The sequence below is a fragment of the Pteropus vampyrus genome, unplaced genomic scaffold, assembly GCF_000151845.1.
Source record: "Pteropus vampyrus isolate Shadow unplaced genomic scaffold, Pvam_2.0 Scaffold11, whole genome shotgun sequence".
Classification (NCBI taxonomy): Eukaryota; Metazoa; Chordata; class Mammalia; order Chiroptera; family Pteropodidae; genus Pteropus; species Pteropus vampyrus.
In genome coordinates, this window is record NW_011888792.1 from 19348367 (window position 1) to 19357324 (window position 8958).

At 29.6% G+C, this 8958-nt stretch overlaps 1 pseudogene; it reads left to right on the forward strand.

The window, feature by feature from the left end:
* Nucleotides 1-8252: 8252 nt before the first annotated feature.
* On the forward strand, nt 8253-8368 carry LOC111732101 (annotated as a pseudogene).
* Nucleotides 8369-8958: the final 590 nt, after the last annotated feature.

Consider the following 8958-nt stretch of genomic DNA (forward strand, 5'->3'; position numbering starts at 1 on the left):
TCCAGATAAGAAGTGTTAGAATTGGGAATCATGTCTATGTCTACTTTACTTCAAAACTTATTGTCTTTTTATTTTACTTCATGCAACCTGATTCTACAAATATATATCCCAATTATAATAGATTGGTAATCTACTATTAAAAATATTAGTCTCTTGTATTTAGAACTTTGTTGAAATTATACATGCTCTATATGGTAAATATATATTTTTTTCAGTTTTATTCAAGATATTAGCAGAATTTTCAAATGACTTGTCAGTAAATTAGAGATGGTGTCTTGTATTTTGTTGAAATTGTACATGTTCTATATGATGCATATATATATATTCATTTGTATCCAAGATGCTAGCAGATTTTTTCAAATGACTTGTCGGTCATTTAGGGATAAGGAACATAATTTCAAACATAGAGGGAGTGAATGACTTAATTTAGCATAGAATTTGGGATCAGGCTCTTTCTGGCATATGGTCTTTGAGCCTAAAAGCAATACCACATGAAGTCCTGTTTTTAAATGGGGGAAATAAACCCATTAGATTATATTTTATAGTTATATTTGTTAAATTAGTTATAGTCTTTAGGGTTTGTTTCTGAAGTATATGCTTTTGATATTACAGAGAAGTGTTTTGGTTAATGAAGGCTTGATTAAATATGCAACATAAAGTATATATGTGTTGCATAGATGCAGAACTTTAAAAATGTTTTTAAATGCTTCATTTTGATATAGACAAAGTTTCCATTTGTCATCAAATACAAAGCACAGTACCATAAAATGTAACGTTGGCAACAAAATAAATGTATCCTTTTTCATGAACAGATTCTAATGTGTAAATCTTCAGATGGGAGATGAAGAAATACATCTAAATCTGTAGTATTTAAGATGAGAAAAATTACTTGTATACTCATTTGAGAATGAAGATAAGAAAAATATAAAACTCTTCATTCCTTTGATTAGTTTTGAATGCTGGAGATAAGTGGAAATTTAATAATGTAATAAGTAATGGATAATGTCTTCTCACATGCATTGTTTTTGAGTACTTTCCAAAAAGCTTATAACAATGAGTTAAACTTCTGGAATAGGAAAAGTTCCAAGAACTTAAAAGATATGTAAATTTTGACATACTGTATTTGTCTTATTTTTTAAAAAGGTCACATTCTCTCTTAAAATTATTGAAGATACCCTTGAGGTGTTTCTTCTTCTAGGCTTAAGTTCTAGTGAAAAAAATAATGGGACTCTTTTTTTTTTTTAAATAATATATTGCCTAAAAATATTTTCAAAGGATTTGAAGTTGTTAGACATGTACAATTTACTTTTTTTCATCTATATTAAAGTCTATATATGACTAAGGTAAATGCAAGGTTAAATATAACTGACAATGGATGTGAGCTAAATAACATTGTGCAAAAAGTAAAATAATGATTATATTCCCTTTTTGAAATACCTTTTAAAAACGAATTTTATATAAGTGAAAATCCTGCATCATACCAAACACACAGTATATGTTATTGAAGATTAGGTAAGTTAAAATTATTTATTGACAGTTTTTAAAGAAAATTATTTAAACTAATGATTAGTTTCTATGTTTTTATAACTGAAAAAATAAGATTAAACCTTATTTTGATAAATTACTTACATAAGACTCACAAAACTCAGTATCATAATATTAAATTTAATAAAATAAAATATTAGCACAAGTATATTTTTTGATGTGAAAGAAATGGACATTTTAGCTATTAATTTATTTTATTTCTTATAATCTATCAAGAAAAGCAATTTTTTATAATTAATTTGAAGTGGAAGAGAACTCAATGATGAAAGTTATTTATTTATTCATTTTTAATTAACTTATTTTTAATTCTTTAATGTCAGCACATATTTGACCCCTTTTACACCATCTATAGTTTTTTTATTAAAAAATATTTATTATAGCTTTAAACGTGAAATTATAGATAATTGTCTTAAAAAAGTAAATGGACATGAAAATAAAAGGAAAAAAACCTGAGTGATAATTAACTAATTGTCAGACTCTTCAGTCACCAGTTTTCTTTACATTATCCTTACACACTTCTGAATTTTGATTTGAAAAGTCAAGTATGATTTCCTTACACAATGCAAGTAAATAAAGAAGGAAAAGTAAGATTTTCCATGATTAATTTATGAGATATTTTAAGATACCATTTCAATATAATTACCATTTTATTTCTGTGAGAAAGTATTAACCATTAGTTTTCACATCTACAGTCATCTTTTTCTATTGCAACGTTTATTGTTAAAATATACTACAGATTTTTACATTTTAATATTTAGATTATGGCTGCTCTTCATCTGCCTTCATATCCATGAGTTATTATTAATATACTAAAGAGAAAATAATAGAATACTGAAATAGATTTTCTTTATATGAATAATATATTTAATCCTGGGTTACATGAAAAATATAATCTATTTGAATCAAATATGAAACTTTGAATAATAGTGACCAGTACCAAATTAAATTAATGCAAAACTAGAAAATATTACATAGAATACATCCTATACTTTAAATCTGTTTTATTAAAATGACTCAGTTTTGCATAAAATTTTTGTAATATGCAAGTCCAACATACTATGTTTTAATAGGCTCAATTATAACACAAATGATGATATAATTTCTATACCAGAACATATATATTTAAAATTGCACAAAATAATAATTTTAAAATTCTGAATGAAAATGCAAAAACCTTACAGTTAATGTAAGGAAGAAATAAAATTACATGACCATAAAATTTCACATCATCTTGATCATCTCAAATTTTCTACAAAATCTCAAACAATAAAAAATCTAAATGACAGGTATTATATTCTGTCTTCTAATTCCTTATTCTATCCCCAACATCTAGTCCAGAACTTGACACATAGTAGACAATAAATGTTTGTTAATGAATGAAGGAAATATATAAATCAGAGATGTTCTAGTCTTATATATGTTCAAATATCCATATACAAAATGGTTTTAAGTTTAGACAGAGAGTACATAGTGGACTAGTCTATTTTGAATGTGAAACTGTACAAGGTATGCCGCAATTGGGAGAGTTCTTTAATAGATGTTTGGTGATGAAGCATTATCATTTAGTTTAATGAAATTCTAGTGTGGGCTAGTAAAAACCTATTTAATTACAATTCTAAATTAATTCCATTAATGAAATATATATGTGCATACTATCCCTGTACTTAGACTGTGATTGTCCCTTATCGTTTTTTTATCAGCTTTGTGAATTATTGAGTTTGGCTAATTAAATTTCATATTATGAGTTATACATTAGTAAGTATAGAAACAATGCATCTTCTTTTTATGTAGAGATAGTTTCTTGATTACTTGTTTAGTGCCTACTTAGCAAATACACAAGCATTGCAAAATTTTGTTTGCCTTCAGAAACATTCAACACATCAAAAATATGACCTAGAAAATGAATTTCAATTGAAGAGCCCAATTTATATTGTGATAATATGTAGTTGACCTCTAATTTACTGTCTATTCCTTTTAATGGAATACAAATTTATTACCGAAAGGTCAGAGACCACATTAACAACTGCACTCATTATTGTGATAATAACCCAGAAGTGTGATTTGCAAGGAAAAGTGGAGTGTCAGTGGAAAAAATTCTGATTAATGACTCCTTCACAGTAATCAAGAATGTAACTTAGCATCTTTATATTAATTTCAGGAATTCTAAATACAGAACTTTTAACATGTACACAGTCTTCTCTTAGTTTTGATCTTTTAGGTTCTCTAAAATATATATGACAAGATCACAAATTCATGGGACTTTCATTTCATTTTAAAACAGCCTTCTCAGAATTTTTATTCCTGATATTTTCTCACAGGAGTGTGGTAGAAAAATCAGCACAAAATTAGAATGAGCTGGTGTGTTACAGGTTATTTCATCAATTGGCTCCTGTATATAAATGGATGAAACATCCACCATTTTCTAATAATTATGCTTTGGGAATAAATTCGCCCTTTTTTAAAAACTTTAATATTATTATTATTAGTTTCAAGTATACAGTACATTGGTCAGACATTTATATAGTTTATAGAATGATCCCCCTGATTGCTCTTTCTCTCCTCTAGCTCTCCACCTAGCCATTACATAATGCTAACTGCATTCCCTATGTTGTGTTCCCCATCCCTGTGACCATCTATCAACTACTAATTTGTACTTCTTTAACCCTTCATCCCTTTCTCCCAGCCTCCCAACACCCTCCCCTCTGGCCATCACCAGATTGTTCTTTACATTTGTGAGTCTGTTTTTGATTAGTTTGTTCTTTTTTGTTCCTTAGATTCCACATATAAGTGAAATCATATGGTATTTATCTTTGTCTGACTTATTTCACTCAGCATAATAACCTCTAGGCCCATCCATGTCATTGCAAATGGTAGGATTTCATTTTTTTAATGGCTGAGCAATATTCCATTGTATGTATGAACCATATATGAAATTCCTCCTTTTAAGCCTGTGTATGAACTAAGGTCCTGAGGATTGTACCTCACAAGTCATGCAAACGAAAAAAATTAAAATAAAATAAAATAAATAAAATAGAAACATCTACATGAGTATATTCAAGTAAAAATTGCCATTTAATATCCAAATGATACACAGTGGACAGCTTTAAACTTTTACATTAAGGAGAGAAACTTTTAGAAAGGATTATTTAGTCCATTTGTATTGAGGGTGTTTTCTGAGTTTGCCAGATAGCTCTGTTGGTTTTGAACATTCATTTTATTTCTGACTTACATCTATTTTGTGTTAAATGGACAATATTTTTGACTGCACTAATATGTCAAAGTTATTGATTATTTCAAAGTGAATTGCATAAATGTTTCACCTCAAAGCATTTTAATACATATGTAATATTTCTTGGTCTCCATGCCATAAATTTCTAGTGATCTTTAGGCTGCTGTTTCTTCCAATATTGATTTCATTCCACAATTAGGTACAATTCCAGAGAGAGACTGTGAGCATGTATGGCCCAGTCTTTGGCAAGTATACACACAATTAAAGTCAGGGCTACCTTCCTGTCATCCAAAGTACATAGAGATGCGTTGAAACTAACAAAGTGATAAAAGGGGCCTGAAATTGAAGCAGCTTAAGAAATGACAGTTTAATGAAAGCAGTGTAAAAATACTATCACTCTGATGGAAAACATCTGTCCTCCACGAATTTTGAATGATGGAAGGTTATACAGCTCTTGAGGAATGTGTTGCCAGCCTGTGGTTATATCAACAGCAGGTCAGGCATGGACTGTCTCCTTTATTATCATAGTTATGACTGTCCAAATACATACCATTCCAGTTGATATTTTATCTTCAGCATTACAATAGGTTTCTTTAAAGTCCATTTCTTTTCACTGCTTGTTGGGCTTTTTCAATGGAATTTTGGTATAATGCTGAACTGTAAGCAGAATGAAAATTAGTATATCATTGAGAGTTGTTAGTAATGCAAAAAGTTTATAAATGTCACAGTTCTGGTTATTAGAATAATCAAAAAGAGACATGCCCTATTAGTTTGCTATAAGATTTTATTAAATTGTGGTTGCAATCAACAGTTCATGATTTATTTTGTTTTTATTATAACAGCCTTTACCCCTTTCATCACCAAATTATTTAATCTGGATAGCAAAAATATATGTGGACAGATAAATGTTTATAAAAGCAGTGCATTAGAGATTATCATCGGGTAATGAAAGAGTTAATATATTTCTCCATGGCACCTAAATTATCATGACAGATTTTTACAAGAGAGAGGAGAAAAGTTTGTTTATATTCCACATTGGCAATAAGAAAGTGGATTAGTCTCATGCCATAAATTTGAGGGGAAAATGGAACCTAATACTTTCATTTAAAAATCATTATTTTTCCTTCTCTCTCATTCATCAACAAGTAATTTTTGAAATGAAATTTTGCAGATAAAAAGCCTATAATATGGAATAAACAATTTCCTTGTAGATAAGAAAAAAAAATGAATTGCTTCTCACCTGCAAAAGTAGTTAATCTAGATGCTATTCAGACATGCTAAATGTTTAGTTATATGTGAATTTAAAATAAATGTGAAAATTTTAGTTCTTCCATGAGTTCATTTCTCCATTTATTCCACTGATGAAAATGTTTTCCCATCCTCCCACCCCTGATGAATTTATCAGATCTATTGTGGCAATTTTAATCATTTATTCAGTCCTGTCTACCACCTATCTAGAATTTCATTCTACTAAGTGTTTATGATTTGGGAATGGGATGGAAGAAGACAGGAATACATAAATACAGTTACTAGGTACAAAATATGACTTCCCTATTTATGTCTCTTGCATTTTTTTAAAAAGAGCATGAAAACTGATATTGTAATGGATTTAGCTTTTAGTTTCTTTTCTGAGATTCACACTTTAATGTTATCACAGTAAAAGCTTCCCCATGCAAGTTCAAGCAAGCTTATAAGGTGCCTAAGGTAAATGGTTCATTCATAGCCTGCACCAATTTTTTCTGGTGCCCTCAGGAAACCTCATATTGATGAAAACTTTATTTCAGAGGGCAGTTCACTTGGATTTTCTAGATTATGTACAATAGTGATTTATATGTTGAAATTATTTGATGAAACAGCAGTTATTTGGAGACCTTTCAATATTCTTATATGGTAAAAATGTGTGTAACAATATGTTTATGATAAGTGAAATAACTCAAGCATGAAACTAGATCAAATTTCATATCAACACATCTTAATTCACTTCTATAATGCTGCCCCACCATATATTTTCCAAAACAAATCTAGCATAATATTGAGATTCAAATATCTTTCATATTTAGAAAAGAAATTTGCTATAGAGGATTTAAATATAAAATTTTATAATAATTTTTCTGACACATACTATTAAAAGTAATTTTTTATCCAACACTCTTCCATTTCTAATGATATTTGAATTTTTATGATATATCAAGAAGTAAAACTTAACTAAGGGCTAATATCTTTAACAACACTCTTTAATATTTAACCTTTATAGTATTTGTCAATTCAAGTAAAGTGCATTTTCTGAGAGCATGTCAATCAATAACAGAATATATTCAGTTTATAAATTATTAGTTTTTCAAAGCTATATTTAAGCATAAGTGGTAGTAAAGGAAAATCTAAGAACTGGTTGATAAATGGTATTCTATGGATGACGATTTAATATGATAATATTAAATACAAAAAATAATAGTTAAATATAACCTAAAATTCTGTTATTCCAGTTCTGCTTCAGTAATATTAACATTTCTATCAGAATTATTCTTATATATCATTTCTCTTTTGTTTTTGAGTAAAATTTTTAGTTCTTTCCTCTGCCGTTGAATGATGTGAGACAATCTGCCATCTGACCCTTGCCATTTAGTGTTCCTTTTTACATAATTAAGGGTTCATAATTTCAAATAAACTCAATATATTATCATTCATTCTAAGTAGCCTGTAGTCTAGATTTAGACTTTTCACTAATAAGTTAGTCTTTTCCTTGACAATTTCTCTTTAAGTTGTCTTTCTATAGGCTAGAAAATAGATTTATTTACACAAACCCCATGTCTTCACAGAGAAAGAGTATGGTATAGAGTGTGCAGTTTTAGTCCAGTACACCTAGCTTGCAATCCTAACTCTCTCCATGGTGTTGGGGCAGAGACTAATTAATATTTGGTAGACTCTCATTAGTTTTAGTTCTTTTCCTCCACTACATCCACTTTATCCACTTTTATTATTTTCGGTGTTAGGACAAAGTCTTATAGAGGTCTACATAGTACAAATAACCATTATGGCATTGTGATTTTACCACATTCAGAATAAAAACTCAAAGGCATGATCAATGCAGATTTCAGTTTCACTGTGTTGTTAATATTAGCAAAAAGAAGTACCACTTTTCCAATTTCTGTTTTGCTTTATAACCATAAAAATTTGCTTAGTATTTGAGGTTTTAGCCATATCTCTAACAAAGTCATAATAATAGCCTACTTCTTAAGATTATTATGATACTTTCTTAAGATTATTATGATACTTTCACTGTCTTCTCTGAGACTATTAAATAAGCAATTTTCATGTGCATTATGATGCTTTGTGTCCACAGGCCAGATGCCCTACAGGTTATTCTCTGCTTAATCTAAAATTAAGGTATTAGGACGTGGTTCCATAGTGTAGCAGTTAGCACATTTGCTTTACAAGCAGGAGGTCCTGGGTTCGTGTCCCAGTGGAGCCACGGTCTATGGTCTATAGCCATGCCACCCTGAACAAGCCCGATGTCTGAACTTGGGAGCTAAGCAGGGTCAGGCCTGGTTAGTACTTGGATGGGAGACCATCTAGGAACACCAGGTGCTACAGGCATTAAAAAAAAAAAAAAGAAAGAAAGAAAGAAAGAAAAGAAAAAAAAGATTAATGTAGTAAATATCACTTTGTATATTTCCAATCTAGAATCACTTAGAGCCATCCATTATTTACAACAAACACACAGAAAGACATCCACTCCATGTGAGATTCTGAGCAGAAGCTCTCATCAACTCGAGTTGCCTTGAAGGATACTCCCTGAAGCAAAGCCTGGAGCTCATATGCACAGAAGAGAAAGCACATCAGGACCCTGAAAGGCAGTAAAAACTGTTGTAAGGACATTTTAATTTCTTTAAATTAGTAGTTAAATCTTTCATGATAATGTTCAAAATCCAGGCTTTAAAGATAATGTCTAGGTCAAAGTTCATTGCAAATAATCTTATCCTTATCAAAATTGGCCATCCAAAGAAAAGAGGGAATAGAAATTGAATAAAAAATACAGATTAGAATAATTTCCATTGCAGTTAGACCTTTAAACTAAGATATTTTATCACTGAGAAATTATTTTTAATGCCTATACTTGCTTTTGGGGAACAATTACTATGGTTTTACATTTTAGGATTTTCTCTATTGCCTTCTGTATATAGAAT